This window comes from Phacochoerus africanus, chromosome 6, assembly GCF_016906955.1.
Source record: "Phacochoerus africanus isolate WHEZ1 chromosome 6, ROS_Pafr_v1, whole genome shotgun sequence".
NCBI classification, from domain to species: domain Eukaryota; kingdom Metazoa; phylum Chordata; class Mammalia; order Artiodactyla; family Suidae; genus Phacochoerus; species Phacochoerus africanus.
Window position 1 is genome coordinate 105650068 of NC_062549.1, and position 19148 is coordinate 105669215.

Here is a 19148-nt window from a genome sequence, read left to right on the forward strand (position 1 = left end):
CAAGCCCAGGGCACGAAGGATGGCGCCAGGCAGACCCCAGAGGAGCTGGATGCAAGGCGCGGGCTGCCGGCTTCGCAGGAGGGAAGGGCGGGGAGGTGCGGGGAGCTCCCGGCGACTCCGCCCACCCCCAGCCAGTTGGCCCTTTGGCGTCCGAGGCCAGCACCCCCGCCTGGTGCCCCAGAAAAATCCCCGGCCAGCAGGGCTTTGCAAGCGGCCCCTCCAATGCCGATGCATTTCCTTTTGACCTCTGGAGGTTTGACCCCCAACCCTGGCTGGGTCAAGCCCGCCCTCCCGGGAAAGATCGCTCTCTGGTCCCCAGGACCCCTACTGGCGGGCACCTCCGCCTGGCTGGAGCAGGTGCGGGGCTGGGGCTGGGGAGGGTTGGAGTGGGGGAAAGGATTTGGAGTGGGTGACTCAGGAGTCCGGGAGGAGGGGCTAAGAATTCAAGAAGCCTGTGTTAGAGCAGCTCGGCGCTCCGGCACAGCAGAGAGCGCTGGGAGCCAGAGGGGAGCGCAGCGGTGAGTCAGGCTGCCCTGAGCCCAGCCCGAGAGGGGCGCAGCTCGGGCACCGGCGCGGTCCGGCGTGGCTGGGCTCCCGGGGAGAGTATGCGTGGATCCCAGTGTGGCCAGATCTCTGGGTGCCCCGGAGGCTCCCGTGGGCTGAACTGCGGCCGTGAGAGGAGCGTCCCAAGTGGGTGCGGGAGCCTCGGCGGGTGGGCGAGTAGTGGGGAGCAGGGCTCTCTCAGGTCGTGGAGTTCTCGACCTCCCGATGGCCCGAAGTGCGGGAGGCCACTCTGGCGCTTGAAATCGCTGTACGGCGGTGCCAAGGACGAGCTCGAGGGCTAGAAGGGGGACGGCACTCAAGTGAGAGAGAGCGAACGAGTGTGGCGAGAGGGATGCGCGGGCTGCGAGCGCGCCGGGGCCGCAGGAGTGGTGATCTGCACGGCGGAGTGCGAGTGCAGGGCGCGCGCGGGCTGGGGTGTGTGCCTAGTCCCTCGAGTGCTACGCTGCCCCCAGGGAAGGGGATGAGCGGGGCAGGGGGCCCTAGACCTGGTGCAGGGCATGGAGCAAGGGTCTCGGGGTTCCTCCGCCGGTCGCTGGAGAACTGGGAATCCCCAGAGAGGGCCCCAGGGGTTGTTAGAGGAAGCCTGCTCGCCAAAGTACTCCATGCAAGGTCCTGCTACGTGGGTTACACGCCTCACCTCCAGCTGTCTGCTGCCAGGTGCGGGAGAAGCTAGTATGGAGGGGTGGGGCGGCAGTGCCTTGGGTCCAGGCGGCAAAGACCTAGGGGAGGGAGAGACAGGACTCCGGGTCGCGAGCGGCATCTTTGAGCCATCGTAAACAAGCGGCTTCACTCTGATTACAACTCTGCTTTTTCTTTCCAAACAACAACAACAACAACTGAGATTCTCATGGAAGGTGTTTTCTGCTTGAACTTTTCTCTTCTCTTGTGATTTGAGAGATTAAAAAAGAGCTTGCTTGCTAGGCTGGTTTTTCCAAGTTGTTCCAGGTTGGAAGTTGTAACAGTTTGTCGGATAATTTATGGGTGTTTCATGCATTAAAGGGTATTACAGTAAAGCCTTTGGGTGCTATGGGTATTAAGAAAAACTTAGTGCACGTTCCCAGCTGGAAACCAAAATAGGACTCTCCTGGGTATCTCTGCCCCCTCCGTCATCTGAGGCCAATGGAAATCCTGGAGAAAAAGCACTTGATTAATTGTCCTGGCTCCATCCTCTGGGCACACCCACTGCCAGCGCCAGACGCCTCCTCCCCCACTCACATGTATGGTCAGCTGCTTTCTCAAATTCAGAATGGCAGTGGCGGGCCCACCAGTATCTTCTATTCCGGGTCTTCAAACTTGAAGTTGTCAGTTAAGTCTGCCGGAGGGGACTACTTCTTCCTCTCAGCGCAGAGGAGGGCAGCAGCCACTGGACCCTGCCTGCCCTTCCTGTGCGGTGTCTACAGTTTGAACGTCTGAAACTTTCCCCTTCTGAAGAGCCAATGTAGAAAGGCTACACTGGATCTGCATGGGTCTCTTCTGCAGAAGTCATACATCAGCCTGGCCAGCCCAAATGTCAGTCCATTATGGGATCTGTTCCCAGAGGTTCAGCAGCAACTGAGGACTAGGGGTGGGGAGTGTGAATGGTCTGGGGGCTGGGACTGGCCCTGCTGGCCTTGAATGTGGCTCATACTTGGGTCGTTGAAGGGGGTTGGGATTACCATCGCATGCTGCCAACTCCCCGCCCACCATGATTTTCCCAACATTTTTAGGCAGGTGGGAAAAAGGGCAGTCTTGATGGGGAAAATGTTAGGAGGCACCACAAATCTCTGAGGCATGGGGACTCATGTTTTGATAGAGCTATAGGAGTACCTCAGAGGATTTTATAGCCAGCTGCTTGTGCCATGCCTGCCCCGGCAGCCATCCTACCCCAAAGCAGCCCAGGCCCAGACCCACTAGAGAAATGGCAAGCTGGGTCCCCTCAGGCAGCTATCCTCATACTGGTGACTCTTTCTGTATCCTTAACCTTTGTCAAGGAGTGAGGTTCTCAGCTTCTCCTGTTGCCCACCACATGTCTCCCCCACCCAGAGGGCTGGAGGGAGCAGGGGATGAGGCTTCACACTCTCCTCCTCCATGGAGAAATTTGTGTGGTGGCCAGGAAGGGGCCCCCAGCTGCCGACATCAGCAGGGAGGGTAGGGCATGGCAGGGCAGGGCTGGAGCCTGAGGGAAGTTTCTCATCATTACTGAGATTAAACTGATGGGAAAATGGCACAACTTTTAAATGAGTGCTGAACACGAGTGCTGCACATTCGTGGCATGCCTTGTTTCAGTGGCAACTGCCTTGGAGCCGCGGAGAAACCACTTGCTGTTCTCAGCAGGCAGTGGAAGGCTGGCTGAGGATTCATATCAAAATCTGGATATCACTGAGCAAACAATCCATGTTCACAGAGGGTTGCTCCTCCTCTGACTGGCACCTCTGATCTTGCAAACCATCAGCTAAACTGTTAGGAATCAGGCTTAGCTCATCCTGACAAACCATCTCTTGTGATGGACCAGTTTCACAGCATATGGCAGCCTCTAGCAAGTAAATGGAAATGAAAGACCCTTCTCCAACTCATTGCCAGAGACCTTGCTTCCTGACAGTGGGGAACCAGTTAACATCCTAACTCTAAATAGCAGGAAAACTGGGATGGCCCTGAAGCAGAAATGCAGCTAGAGAAACTGAGGCTTTGAAGTCACTGACCTTTCAGGTGTGCAAAGGGTGGAAGTGTCACTATTTAAGCTGAGAGGATAGACCTTTTGCCACAAAATTTAGCCAAGGCCATAATAATGAAAATGTATAATAAAAAGAGCCGATGCTTCATGATTTTTTCATTACTCTTCTCTGGGTTACTTTACATGTTTTGGAGGAGTTTCTATAGGTTGTTGGTCTCAGAATACAACACAGTGGGAATCACCTTGAAATGATCTCTTGCTATTTTGCTCCCATATTTCGGGTAAGCTTCCTGTGGTCGTCTCCTGAGTTATGAGACAGGAGGGGAAGTAGCTTTGTGACCTTGAGCGAGTCACTAAACTTCTCAGACTACTTTCCCATTCTATAGGACAAGGGTAGTGGATTAACAGTGTTTCTCAAAGGGGCTGTTGGCATCTGGGGACGATTCTTGGTGAAGGGTGACCTATTTACATAGTGCAGGAAGTTGAGTGCCCCTACCTTGCCTATTAAATGCCAGAAGTCATGGTGATTACCCCAAATCCCCTCCCCCCACATGTGGCTAAATGCTTATTAGAAGGATAATACTGCTCCCAGTTGAGAACTCCCTTGGAAATTACCAATACGGGTCTTTCAGCCCTACAGTCTGGTCATCTATTATTTAATCATTAAATTTGGGCTTCAGGTGTCCAGCCCTGGGCTTCATCCTCCAGGAGCCAGCGTATCAGGCTCCAGGAAGCCAGCTGCAGGAACCTCAGTGCTGTGGCTCTGCCAGGCATTGTCCTTTGCTTTGGTCAGTGGAACGTGACTACAACTGAACCATATGAAAAGAAAACCAGAAAGAGGAGGGAGAAGGGACAGGCGGTATTAGAGCATGGCGGCTTCCTTCTCTGCCATATGCTATTAAAAACACAGGCAGACTGCCTGCCCCGGGTGTCCACAGCATTGGGAGGAAATCCTTCTCTCCTTCACTAAATGGATCACACTCTGGCACCAGGAGGTCCCTTCCCTGAATGAGAGAACGAGGAAGCAGAACCCTCCCCAGCATCGACAACACTTAATACAACATGGGCACACGTTGGTATCAAATTAATACAACTGTGCCCAAGCTGTGAGAATAAATGAGAATCAATAATGTGACATTCGATTGAAAAAGTAGGCTAGTAATGCTGCACTGGAGGGATGGTGCTTGTAAGACTGGGTTTATTCTCAAGTAGAACAGTTCACTTATCCTTACCAAAATCTCACCAGAGAATAAAAAAATAGGACCATTTGGTTATTCATAGTGCAAAGAGCTAAAATGAATAATGTCTTTGGAGGATGTTATTGCTTGCTACTCACTCCCAAGCAGTAGAAGAGAGAAAACTACCAAAACAGTAGGGCTGGCAGAGTTTAGAATTGATTCCTAATGAGGCCAAAAAAAAAAAAAAAAAAAGGACATAGGAGACTTAAGGAGATTCCCAAATGAAGTTGAGACAGGTCTGATGATGCAATCTGTCAAGTGGGACTAGCAACAATGCTTTCTGAATTGGCCAACCTCTTTTACACGCGGAAGTCTTTTTATTAGGAGTAGTATTAGTCAGTCAGACAGTCAGGGTTTCCCTGAAAATTCCCCACCGGAGTAAGCAGATGGAGATGTTTTGGCACTGCCTGGGTGGCCTCTGCAGGTGGAAAGCTCTGCAAGTGGAACGATCTGGCTCTGAAGTCAGTGGGAACGAACAGCCCAAGCTTCCCACAGAAGCCTTTCCACATCGAGGGCAGCTACAATCCACTACTACTGGAATTGTCTCCCAATAACCACAAAGTATTTGCTCTTTGGTACAGATGGGCTGATCTTCCCATTTCCTCTGGCTGCTCTTTTGGTAGCCAAGGTTGGTGGAATATAACATCTGGCTGCATAGTGTTCACGTTCCCAAGTAAGTTCCAGGGAGCACTGTCTGCTGGGAGCCATGAGAGCTCAGCCGGGTTGGGGGGAGGGGGTTCTGTCTCAATGCCCCCCCCCCCCCCACCAGTCCCATCGCTGTGGATCAGAGATGCGGTTGAAGTCTTGGTGCCCCCGCCCCAATCACTGTGGATCGGAGTGGTAGTTAAAGTGACTTGCATTTCTCACTTGTGTAGTCTGGGGATGTGCCATCCCATGTTTGGACCTGAGCAGACCTGGCTTAGAGGTTAACATACCGTGGGACCACCTCATCCTTGTCAGTAACCAAAAGCTAAACCCCCATGTTGTTCGGGAGATGCAAGAGAGGCAGGTTCCCTTTGGATTGTGGTTTCTAAGGAAGGAGGAAACCACAAGGTTCAAGGTGGGCTCTAACTGCCCGAAGGACGCTGGACTAGGCGAGCAGGGAGGAAGGAGATGAGCACCAGAAGAGCAGAGATGCAGGAAGGCTTCTTTTGCAGCCAGTGTTTTTCTTCCATAAAACAGAGATAACAGTGATACCCGCTCTGTCGGGCTGTTGTACGCATCAAGTGGGAGGATACTGGTGGAACATCACAGGCCTGGTGCAGAGCAGGCGCTCAGCAAACACAAGTTCCCATCCCTCGTGTTCTCCCTCGGTGCCCGGAGGGGTCTGAGGAATTCCTCCCTTTATGTTTTTTAGTTCAGGTTGGACAACCTCATCTTTGCATTTTTTATGTCTCTGTATATGTAAAGCTTTGTTACACGGAGAGAAGAAATCTTCCTGGTCGTACTGAAGCTCCTCTAGGAACTTACCCCCCTGTATTTTGACCTTCTCTATTTAATGTCCTCATTTTGATAGAATTTTAACCAAACATTTCATCTTCTGAATTACTTTGGCCTCATTATATCCAAGCAAAAGGGAACTCATGGACATTTTCCTGTAATTTTCTTTCAGAGGCAAACTTCGTCTCAGACTTGTATTTCAGAAATGTTATGTAATGCTCTCTAAATAAGGCATTTCTTGAGAATGGCCATTTGTACTGGCAGCTTTAAGAGTGTTTTGGTTCCTTACCCCACATAACAACTTGTCCTCCTCCAACAGCTCGTTTCCTTAGGATTTTATGTACCTTATCAAGTTTACTAGAGAAAGAAGAGGAAGAAGTGAATTTTTCTATGGCAGCCAGGTGTTTGTGCTCTCTCACCCCAAGGGTCAGTGGCTGAACAGCAGTTGCTGAATTGCATACAACCTTTGGTTAAAGAGGGACCAGTCCTCAGCCCCCTGACCTCAGGCTGCTGGATTGATCTTCCTTCTCCCAATTAGCATCTTGGCTATTTTAGGGCTATACCCGCAACATATTGAGGTTCCCAGGCTAGGGGGTTGAATCAGAGCTGTAGCCTATACCACAGCCACAGCAATGCAGTATCTGAGCCACATCTGCAACCTATACCACAGCTCACGGCAACGCTGGATCCTTAACCCACTGAGTGAGGCCAGGGATTGAACCTACAACTTCATGGATCCTAGTCAAGTTCATTAACCGCTAAGCCATGAAGGGAACTCCTAGCATCTTAATTAATATGCTAACTAGAGGCCTGGGCACTTGGAGAGTCATAATAAGTATAAATCATGGTCTTGTCCAAGGAGCTTGCTCAAGAGTCAAAGTGGAAATGCCTCATCGGATAATGTAAATGAGATAAGGCCATAGGCTAGTGGGGGCTGCAGAAAACAAACTAGAGAGGGTCTGTCCCATCAAGAGGGAAAAGGCCATCTATTGCTTTGCAGGTCTGTAGGACCATGTGGGCAGATTTTCCAACTTTTCCGAAAGAGTCAGAATTTTGAGTTCGATTATATAGTTTCTTCACTTTTCGAAACATCCATGTGGACCAAGCAAAACCTGTCTGCTGGGGGGTTTTTTGTTGTTTGTTTGTCTGTTCGTTTGTTTTTGCATCTAGTTTGTCTCCCCTCCTGCCGCCTTCCTGCTCGAAACACTCTTGGAGCAGTTACGAGCAATATCAAAACAGGGACTATCTGTAGAAGGCTTAGCTGTGTGGCTCTCAGAGAGGTCTGGGGCAAGGTGCCCTCTAGGGAGGCTCCTGGGGAGGGGATGTCCTGCAGGTGGGTAGGACTGTAGACAAGCAACCCTCGCACAAAAGAGACCTAGCTTCAGATCCAAGCTCTGCCTCTTGTTGGCTCTGTAACCACATTACTCAATCCCTCCAAGCCTCAGTTTGCTCGTCTCTAAAAGGGGCTCATTTTACCGCTCTTGGAAGCCAGTTGTGAGGGTGAATGAGGGAGGGAGGGCTGGAGAGCACTGACTCATCCCAGAGCCTGGAACGGAGCTGGTGCCCAGTGAGCCTGAGCCCTGTCCGATGGCTGGGCGGGTGGGCTTTAGCCAACCCAGAGGGCGTTAAGGGCCAGAGGCATGAGGAAGGGCCCCTCACTGAGTTTTGTAAACAGTTGCTTTCCAAGGACTTGGGCTCCTGTTGCTTTTCCTGCCCCAGAAGAGGGACAGTATGTGTAAGCTGTTTTTCTCCCCTCCTGCCGCCTTCCTGCTTCTCTCCGAGGCCTGAGACCGTGTGCCCACTTACTCTGTCAGAATCCTACCCTTTCAAAACCTGACCTGGGCCACAGCCGAAAAACACAACTCTACTGGGTAAGAAGGAAAAGTACTCCGGGAGGCTGTATAGACACGCACGGCAAATATTCAAGGAATTCTTAGGAATAAAAAAAAGATTCGTAAATCTGGATTTTTGCATGAGGCCATCACAGGAACATGTTTTCTCAATTAGCATGCACATTGCTTGGAGTGAAGTCACCGAGTCCGCGGCTCCTCGGGGCTGACTTGTGCTGGAGCCACCTGATCTGGACCTCACTTTCCATGATCTAAAGCTGATTGAGCCAACCCTGTCCCTGCCCCCCAGCTGCTGAAACAAAATCACCCCCAAATCCTAAACCAGGGTGAAGACATATGCACTTCCCTGCAAAGCACAGAAATTTCAGATTCTGGGTGTACTCACCCCAGATTGAGAAAGACAGAACTACTCTTGATGGTGGAATGATAAGAGCCAACCACTTGCGTTGTTCTTTTCCTGGGGCATTTATTGTTAGATGGTGACTGTGCATTGCCCTGTCAGAGCAGATGTGTCCTTTAGGTTCTGAAAGCAGAGAAAATAGTTTCTTTTGAGAAAGCATGCATCAACTGCTTAAAATATTACTAGTCAGTGCCTGAGATCAGCGGTTATGTTTTCTGGATGGTTTCCTGGACTGACTCTTTCCCAAGCGAAAGGCTTTGTCTGATATTTGTAATTTCTGAAATATTTGATTAATGATGTCCCCTCACCAGAGGGATGGTCTAGGGTGCATAATTAGCAGCCTGCCTCAGAAGCAAAGATGCTGCCCAGCATCCAACGAGATCAAGCAAGTAGTTGAAAACATTTCAGGTCAACTCCCATGGTGTAGAGGAAAGGAAAATGGTTTTCAAACTGTAGGTTGAGACCCATTAGGGGGATGTGAAATCAATTAAAGTGGTACAACTCTCTCTTGCTCTCTTCAAAAGAAAATAGGAAAAAAAAAAGAAAGAGTAAAATTTTTACAAATCAACGTGCATTGCATATAGCAAGGGAAAGTATTCATGAAACTTTGGTCTTAGCTGTATATACATTTACACATACATATGTGCAAACTGGATCATGATGGAAAATGTATTTTTTCACTATGAGTCATGGTTTAAAAAGTTTAAAAGCTGCTGGCCCAGACGACAGCATGGTTTAGGAAAGGGCATAGCTCTGAAGCCAGACAAACTTGGGGTTAAGTCCCAGCTCTGTGATTCCTAGTTGTGTGATCTTGGGTAACTTAAGTTCTCTAAGCATTAGTGTCCCCATCTTGAAGGTCAGACTGATCGCTTTCTCATAGAACTATTATGTAAATTAAGTGACAAAGATGTATAAAGTGCCTGGTACTGTGCCTGCTGCCAAGGCGGCCTCAGGAAGCGAGAGCCACTGTCATCATCTGTCTTCTTCTTCCCCTCCCCTCTCCTCTTCCTTCTTGATTTTCTTTGTGACTAATCAACCTCATCAAAACTACAAGTCCCCTTTAATCCCTGAGGTTGGCTGTTTCTCTGGCCAACTAGGCAGAGAAACGACAGCAATTATGTTTTGTCTTTGTCCCCAGCCTTCCTCTACCATTTTTCTCCCATTTCATGTTTGCAGAGCCATCTTTCTGTGATCCTCTTCCCTAGACATGACCATGAATTGTCCAAGGGGCCCAAGACATGCCCTGTCACTGGAAACCATCGGAGGGGAATCATGGCCTTTGCTGGCCTTGTGACCAGGACAGATGTTTTGGTCCTAATGTGGTGGTGCAGTGACTCTGGAAGGAGCTTCTGTTCCCACAAATCACATCCTTCCTTCTCAGTATATTTTTTTAAGGACAACAGGGCTAAGATACCATTAAAATGTTGACATTGTCAAATTCTTAAGAAGTTCCTGCCCAGAGTAGAGAGCCTGACATTTTCTTGTGAGCGAGGCTCCAGGCTGCCCCAATGCAGAGGGTTTCAGTTTCTCTCCCAGTATAAGGAGCTTAAAGGCCCTTGGTGCCGTCCCTGGCGCTGACAGCTTCAGGTAAACCAAACCCCAATCCTGACTCCCGCCCTCAACCCAGCCCACAAGCTGTCACTGACCCCAGACCTCCCCTTTCCAGAGGAGGGTACGTGGAAGAGTGACCCCACACCAAGGTTCTACATCGGGGCCACAAAGGCGACATGTCCCAATTTTCTTGAGAGCCTGGCTAATGCAGCCCCGAGGACAGATCGGCGATGACAAACTGCTGCCTCTTTGTTCAGGCGGAAGCTTCACCTTTCTCCCTCCAGTTTGCCGTGCTCCCCTGGGGCTCATTCCGACGCTCTCCTTGTAAAATGCCCTCCCCCTGGGCCCCATTTCCACCACTCCCACTCAAAGAGGATTATTAGTGACATCTCCTCAAATGCTGAATTCCTGTCCAGACCAAAGATTTAACGCTCCTTTCTAAGCAGTTAAGACATCTCTATTTGAGGTTGCAGGACAGGGGCGCCTAAGGGGCAAAAGCAAACGTGGTTCTTGTATAATTTTCATCTCTCCTTCTCGCCTCTCCACTACTCATTCCACTGTTCCCTGTAAAATTAATGTCACCAGGCCAGTTATATATTTTAAATAACATTTATAGCAGAAAAAAGACATTTGTCACATCATTCCCAGTCCTTTGCTCCTTAAGCAGGTGGGTTATATTGAACCCAGCACCGGAAGCTTGACTGGACCAAAGCAAAGCATTCAAGAGGCTGTTTAGATCCATCACTGTTGCACCTGGGTTTTTTGTTTTGTTTTGTTTTGTTTTTAGGAAAAAGCAAATGCTGACTTACTTTTTCTGTGCCCGAAAGTGAAAAAAACAAAACAAAACAAAACATATTATTTCCACTCTTTCTGAAACTTGCAGTGACAAACGGAATCAATTGTCCCAGAATGCAACACACTACAAAGAAGTTCCCTATGCATGAAATGCATTACCTTTCTTTTCATCTGGGTTCAAGGCTATTGTGTCTGTCCTTTTACAGGGAAAGTGTGAAAACTTAGAAATGTTTTCATTTTCTTTTTCGAGGAGGTCAGAGACCAAAGCCTGACTCCAGATTTCATGCCCATGTGTCAGCATCTTTGTATCCTGGAAAATATTTTGGGAGTGGGGCCTTTAAGTATTGTTTTGAATTTTTCTAAGAAAGAGTGGGACATCTCAGAAAGTGGAGGGCTTAGCAAAGCAACAAATATGTTTCAAAGGTTATTTTTAAAGCATGTTTATGAATAAGCAAAAAACAAGAAGTAGTTTTAAGTGGGCCCAGTACACAGAATGTCCAGCTTCTAGTCATTTCTACTTCTTAAATGATTATGGACTTATTATAGAATTCTGACTGTCAATACTTGTGCTTGGGAAAAATTCCACAAAACTGTCTGAAGCTTATGTCTTTTATGGATTGGGAAAGTTGTTATGTAAGAAAGAAAATTGGTTAAGTCAGATATAGATTATTTATTTCAACTCAGTAATACTGAGAGCCAGGAGATTGAAGATTTATTTCTGGCTTAGCTTCTTCCTAGCTGTGCAACTGAGACAACTCACAGGGCCTCTGTTTGAGCCTCTGTTTCTTAGTCTGTAAAATGAGAATAATAATTCTGCCCCTGGACACTGGCTAGGGCTGCTGCCTTGAATATGGTTGCCAGTTGGGGAAACATGTTGGCCGGAGGTAGAAGAGGTAAGATGGGAGTGCCCTAGGCAAGGAGTGTGAGACTCCGGGGGCCAGGGCTGGCTCTGCCCTTACTGGGGTCAGGGACCTGGACAGTCACTTGCCTTGCATGAGCAATCCCAGCTTTGCTTGCCCCTCTCAAGGGCAGTAGCAGACGTGAAAGGACTCCACATAAGCCTGGGCAGAAACGAGTTGTTCCTGCCACGATGGGAACGGAGGCTGCAGACGGCACTGAGTGGGCCCCTGGGATGCTGAGGCCAAGGGCACCATTGAAAAAGTGTGAACATGGAATCAGACTCTCCAAGGCTCCAGGCTCAGGAGTGGGGCTGAAAACACATGTGATTGAGGGCAAGTTACCGTAGCTCTCGGACTTGCCGTTTCCTCAGCTATAAAATGGGACTAATAGCACCTACTTCTTAGTGTAAAGATTAAACAAAGTGACTCCTGCTAGGTCCTTGGGTTGTCCAAAACCCAGTTTTGTAGTGGTCCTTGGCGCTGATCACAAATGAGTGCCCGAGGGGCTCCCTGCTTAGGTGGTGACATGGCTGAGGACAGTCCACCAATGAATGTATCTGCAGGGCCATGAAGCTCTGATAATGTCCCTTCTCCCTCACTGGCCCTCCTCTCTGTCTCCTTTGCTGGCTTTTCCTTCTCCTGACATCTAAATATTGGGGTACCCTGGAGCTCAGTCAAGAGTCCTTTCTTTCCCCAGGCAATAAATATGATCTACAACTTCTAGAGGTCTATTTCCAATCTGGACCTCTCTCCTGGGCTCCAGGCTCTTCTCTTTTACTGTCATGTCCACTTGGAGATCTAATGGACATCTAAACTACTTTTGACCCCTGAACTTCTCTTCTCTGAGTCTTATCTTGTCTGTCCCATTTTAGATAATGACATCATTATTCTGACAGTTGCTCAGACCCCACATCTAAAAATCATCCTCAATTCAACCTTCCTCATTACCTTTTATATCCAGTCTTCAGCAAGTACTGTTGGTTTCAAAATAAACTCTGAAGCCACCAACTTCACACTATCCCACTACTGCCTCTTAGTCCAAACCACTCAGCCAGACTAACCACAGGGACCTCCTCCTGGACTCCCCGCCCCCTCTTGTTCCCCTATAACCTTTTAACCCAAGAGCAGTTACATTTTTAAATTACATTTTAAAAGTGGAAATCATGTCAGGTTATTTCCCAGCTCTCCACCACCCATTACACATAGAAGAAAATCCATATCCTTGCCATGGCCTTATTTCAGTGGTTCTTAACCCAGGAGACAATTGGCAACATCAAAAATAGCAAACATTTTCGATTGTCACAAGCGGAGGGAGTTGGGGGTGATACCGGCATCTAGTTGGTAAGAGTCCAGGATGAAGCTAAACATCCTGCAATGCACAAGACAGCCCTCAACAACAAAGACTTATCTGGCTCAAAATCTCAGTAAGGTCGAGGTGGAGCATGCCTTCCTGTGACCTGGACCCCAACCCTCCCTCCAGCATCCTGTATCACTTGCCTGCTGATCTTCTTGCGTTGTCTTCAACACACCACTCCTGCTACTATCTTAGGCCTTTCTACTTGCTATTTCCTCTATCTGGGACACTTCTACCCACAGATCTTCTTCACATGGTTAGCTTTTGTTCATCAGATGTCACCTCTTGATCATCCTAGTTTAACACATCCCCATTCCACCAGAGCCTGCAGCCAGTAGACTCTTGATTCCTTACCTTTATTTATTTCACAGTACTTCTATTATTTCTTTTCTTATTTATTATCCTTCTCTTGCACAGGAATGTAAGAAAGTGGGTAGGGACTTTATTGTATTCATCAAGTATTTCATCACATATAGGGGCTCAAAAAGTATTTGTTGAATGAATGAATGGTGGATGGTATGGCACAAATGGGACTACTATAGAAGGTCAGGAAAGAAGATGATCAGTGGAATCCAGCATGTGGGGGAAGGCTTCCTGGAGGAGGTGTGGCATGGGTTGATTTGCAAGTCTGTGGAGTCCCTGCTAAGCTAAGCTGACCCCAAATGGAGCAGGGCTTTAGAGGCTTGGCCTCGTCTGAAGCAAGAATGTACCTGAGGGCACCTCTTGTAGATTAGAGCCAGCTGTGGACTTTAACATCCAATAGGATGGAGAGCAAAGACGGAGGGCTCAGGAGTTCCGATGTGTGACTGAAGAAAAGAGTCAGGAAAGAGGTGGGTGGGAGAAAAGCAGCAGCAGGAAGGAGAACTCTAAGCTCAAGTTGGTTGGGATCAGAAGAAGAACTCAGTATAGCAGGAGGGAGGGAGCTGGGAGGGAAGAGCAGCCCTCTCCTGGGGAAACTCTCTGGGTAGCTCTTCCTGAAGGGCTGACTGAGAGGTCCTGGAGAAGGAAGTGGGGTTTCTTCTGCTATCGGTTTTCCAAGAGCCAAGTTAGAAGATGCCAAGTTGAACCCTGGGCACTAGAAAATCAGTGAGGGGTAGAATAAGACCTTTCACACAGCCAGGCAGAGACTGTGTCCTGAAGGCATGCTGGCCACATCGAGTCAGTGCTACATAAGATAATTATGAAAATTGTGGTTCCACGATAGTCTTGACTTCAAGCACTCTGACCCATTGTCAAACATTGGTCTCATGCTTCATTTAAAAAGGGCAATTTCCATAAGACCGCATGTGACAACATGCCAGGTGATGAGTGGGTGTCCCCCTGCCCGAGGTCAACCCCCTGTGCCACCTCACAGTAAGGATGTTCATGTCCAGTTCTTGAGGAGGGTGGGTTTAGATCATGGATTATTTTTCTAAGGCCTCAGGATTCCAGAGCATGTAAATGATGGAGCCTCCATGGGAGGGGAAAGTCTGGTCCTATATACACAGCTCCACTTCTCCCAACAGGTCCTGCAAGTGACAAGTATGGTCAGGGTCTGTGCCCTCAGGGCCACCTCAGGCCACTTTCTCATAACTCTGGTTCGTTTTGCTGCCTGGATACTTCTGAGTGTATGACTATAGGGGATTAGCTGGCTAACACTTTTATTGGTCTCTTAATGTAGGTTTAAAGTAATATACCTCAGCTGTAGACAGCTTACTCCAAGCTACCAAAAATATCATTATGAACATTTACAAGGTCTAAAGATGATATAATGGTGATGAAATTCAGATGTGCTGCCTTACCCTGATGTCTAATTTAGCCCTGACTCAGTCCATAGAAATATGGATTTCCCCACAGACGTGGTCTCAGAGCTGCCTGAGCCCCATGTGCCTCGTAAGACTAAGGTGATGAGTGAGTCTTGCACACATCCTCGGAAGTCATAAAACACGCCTGAGCTGACCACCTCTTCCCTGCTTCCTCAGAAAGCCGCTGACACTCAGCTTTGACTTTCTGGTCATAAAATCTGTCTGCTGATTTGTCACTGGGGCCTCTTCCATCCTGAGGTCTCCTACTTGGTTTACAGAGGTTTGATGCTCTCAAACTTCTACTCCATCAAAAGGTGATCTCTGACCCTTCATTCATACTAAGAAATACATGCCTGACAAAGGCTCGGATGGATGTTTATCCCAGGGGCAAATGCTCTCAGCAGCCATCAATCTCCCTCGGTCAGAAAGCAATGAAGCACTCATAGACAACAGAGCAAGCGAAAGGCTGGCCTTGGTCCTTCCTTCCTACTAACTGTGTGACTTTACATATGTTCTAAAACCTTTTTGATTCCCAGTTTCCTGAGCTGTAAAACTGGAATAATAAGAATACCTCGTCTTATGAGAATATATATAACAGCACAGTACTTGGCACCTAAAAGCTGTTCAACAAACAGCAGCTATTCACATTATACTATCAAAATCTTGGGAAGTAAAATTTCAGACATCAGTTAATGACTCATTGAAATCTTTTGGAGCTTAAGGCTTTTGTAAAGTGAGAAGGAAAGGGAATGGAGTTTAAAACACTAGGACAAGGAGTTCCTGTTGTGGCTCAGGGGGTTAAGAATCCAGCTAGTATCCATGAGGATGAGGGTTCCATCTCAGGTCTTGTTCAGTGGGTTAAGGATTCAGCATTGTCAGGAGCTGCAGTGTAGGTCACAGACATGGCTCGGATCTGATGTTGCTGTGGCTAGCAGCTGCTGTGGCTAGCAGCTGCTGTGGCTAGCAGCTGCAGCGCAAATTCTACCCCTAGCCTGGGAACTAAAAAGAAGAAAAACAAAACAAAACAAAACACTGGGACGAAATCCCTAGATTAGGGAGGCAGAAGTTCCGTGTCATGGTATCACTGTGATTACTGTTCAATTGTTGGGTAAGCCTCAGTTAAGCCATCTGCCAAATGGAGTAAGGTTGTAGTGATGATTAAATATAGTAATGCTTAGAGAATGGTTAACATAGCACCAGGCACATAAGAGTCAAAATGTTTAGCGTTCTTGTTACGGAGGTTGTTGTCACAACCTGTCTTTCCCACGCCAGTTCCTTTATCAGCTCTTTGCTCTGGTCAAGCTTCTATATAAACAGGTGCAAACTGGGTTCCTAAGCACTATTTCCAGATTTCGGCTGGAACAGCCCTCCCCTACCTGCAAGGGTCTGTACCTGTCACAGAGCATGTACATCCACAGCTAAAAACCACTCCCACAGTTTTCTGGGATCTGCTCCTCACTGCTACCACATGGCTTTGTTATGTGGAAAGGCAATGTCATGCTATGCACAGACAGGGGACAGCTCCTTTCCTTTTTTAAGAAGGACCTAGAGGTGGCCCACCTAGCTCTCACCTCTCATTCCTGGGATAGTCATGAAAACAAGGGAGCCATGGCCCCTGAGATAAATTTATGCAGCCATCAGCAAAAGGAAAAGGGGCCCAAAAATGAACTTCTGCCATTGGCCTTGCCAGAAAGTGCTGGCCTGGAATAGAAAAGAAATCCCAGAGACAAGGGTCCTCCAGGTTCTTCGGACTCAGGAGAAATAAATTGTAGGTTGCCTCATTTATGATCAATGCTACAAAAATGTATAAAATGTTCCGAGGATGTTTCTCCCCACGTGTTCCTAAGTAAACATATACAAATGGAAGAATATTTTGGTCCCAACAAAATTGGTGACTACTGCCAAGGTGAGGCCTGTCTTAAAGCTAACTATTCAGCAGATTCACTGGGTTTTCACTGTGCACACGGCACTGTTCTGGGTTTAGCAAGATATACAGATGTTGAAGACTTGGACCTGCCCACAAGGGGCTTATGGACTGATTGACAGTTTGTATTTTATTTTAATTCCAGTAAAGTTTTTAGCTTTGGGGGGAAAAGAATCACTGGGATGAATCTAACACCACAGGGCTGGCTATCAGATGGATCCTACTATGACCCAGTGACCTTGGACATGAAAAGGAAATGAAGACATTTCATTATGAGATTTTCTTTTCCTCTTGCTCATGCTTCTGCCATCTGCCCCTGTCTACCCTCCACACCACACATACACGTGCACACACACACACAAATGTACATACCATAGGCACCTACAACCACACACATGCACACATTCACACACAGAGCACACGAAAAAGTGGAGATACTGCTGAAGCAGCTGCCAGCATTCAAAATTTGCACTACCTTTCTGACTCAAATATTCACAGAATCCTAGCATTGAAAGAATCATGAGAAACCACAGAGTCTTTATATATATATATAAAACATTTTTAAAAGAAGGAACAAAGGCCAAAAAGCTAGCAGGTAAAGTGTCTGGTCTAAAATCAGGGTTAGCAACCAAGCCCAGCTTAGGTCTCAGTTCATTTCTTTTTTGGTCTTTCACCATTTGTTTTATAAGCACCAACTTTGTGCCAAGAGCTGTGCCAGGCACCCGTGACACAAAGTGGATAAGACCTGTACAAAGTTCCTCCTTTCTGGGCTTGCAGACTAGGCAGGAAGGCAGTGGTCGAGCATCACACAGAGGAACAGGTGGTCTCCACGCGGAGAAGTGCCCCACGTGAGAGATCCTCATGCCATTACAGGGAGTCCTAGGAGGGCAGGGAAGTCTCCTGAAGGAAGGCATGATTCATTTGAAATCTGAAAGGTAGGCAGGAGGAGAAGGAGAAGAGATGCTCCCAAGATAGATGGAAGCCCTCATTCCTCATCTGGGGAGAGGTTTCCTACAGCGTGTGCTGGAGCGGCCTTGGATAGGCTCACACCTGCACCACCGTGAGCTTCTCTCCCCAACTGCACACTCAGTGAGGTCACGCTGGTAGCTTGAAATTGGCCACAGTGAGAGTACCTACACCCCAGAAAGCAGCAGATGCTACAAATCAGGGTCCCCCGCCGCCTGCCGCCGCCCCCACTTGGAGAACTATTTTTACTAACACACCGTGGACTCCATCTATGTTCCACCTGCTTCCTAGCTGTGAGCAGCATAGATCCTGCCCTTTAAGGCCAATGTGCGTCCTCTTCCTGCAGAGACTCTACCAAGGGCCTCTTTCCAGAAAGGCACTGTCAACTTGGGCCTTGGGGCTGATAATGTCAGACCCTGGGCCATCTGGCTTCTAAGAAAGAGCCCGTTCTTGTGGTCTTCGTCACCCCCTTGCCATCTAATGATATTTATCAACCACCCACGCCTGCCCAGAGCTGTAGAGACTCTTGGCCAGGCAGATCTCAAGTCAGGCTTTGACCCCTCAGGAATTCGGGGCCTGGCTGAGGCTGCTAGGCTGACATTGTTCTTCCTTAATACAACTCGGGCTGCTCAGGGCACAAGAAGCAGGGACTGAAAGCCTAGCCCAGGGCACAAGATTAGGAGATGGCACCGCTGCTATTTTTTCCAGTCTGTTTCTAAGCACAGGAAGAAACATCAGGTGAGTACAGGTCAGAGTTCACAATATATATGATTTGGTGGAGTTTTCAAAAAACTGATTCTACTACCTTGCACCCCCCAATGTCCTCCCAGTTTTCTAAAGAGGTCTGCCAAGAGAAAAGTGGGTTTTGAGTTCTTACAAAGACTAGAAGGAAGCAAGGTGAGTAGACATCACAAACGTGGGGTTCTGCAGTGGAAGTACCTTTGTTTGCAGGGCCTGTGTGTGTGCACACATGCACGCATGTGGTGTCTGCTGTGTATGCAGAATATGGGGGAGCAAACAGTGGCTGTGGACTCTTTGGTGCCAATGAGGCAGTTGGGTAGGGCTGTGAGATGGAGAATCTTGGAGGAAAAGACTGGCCATGGGGTCTGGTTGGGAAAAGAAGCTGGATGCTCAAGATGATTCCCTCTGATGATCTCCCAGCTCCCGGATGGGAGCCCATGGGAGACCACACTTGGCCCACACAGGGGAAGGCACCCTCTGTGCTATGGAAGCTCAACCATTTACTAGCTTAACCTCTCATCAGATTCCAAGGCTGGGTGACACCAGCCGGCAAGCCTTCCAGCTGGGATACTCAGTGAGATCCAGGCCTGAATTAATATGCAGGGACTGATTTAGGGGGTCCTGTGCAGCCACCCAACATTATCTGCCCATAGCCCACTCCAGGCACCACCACTTAGGTCGACACTGAGTCTCCAGAAGGCTTCCCTTAAAAGCAAAACCCAAAAGTGATCAGGGCAGTATTGCTAACACCGAGTCTTGAATTCACTCCTCAGATTGTCAAAAAGCACAAGCAGAATGGCCGGGGCTACGCTGAGGGACAAAGGCTCTCCACAGGGAATATGGCTGGGAGACCAGCAGGTGGGCCACCAGGGTGGTAGGGACAAGGCAACGCTGAAGTGACTGCTATTTGTCAGTGCTCCATACTTACAGCATGGAGGAGATGATGAACGAGAGGGAGAGGGTGGCTGGAGGACACAGAAGATGTACCGAAA

The 19148-nt window shown here is 48.4% G+C and overlaps 1 protein-coding gene across 1 annotated transcript in view; it reads left to right on the forward strand.

Moving 5' to 3' along the window:
• Positions 1–479: 479 nt before the first annotated feature.
• NGF (nerve growth factor) overlaps positions 480–19148 on the forward strand; it is a 50949-nt gene continuing 32280 nt past the window's right edge. The window contains exon 1 of the mRNA XM_047784930.1: positions 480–518. The gene's annotated coding sequence lies outside the window, so the exon portion shown is untranslated. The remainder of the gene's footprint in view (positions 519–19148) is intronic.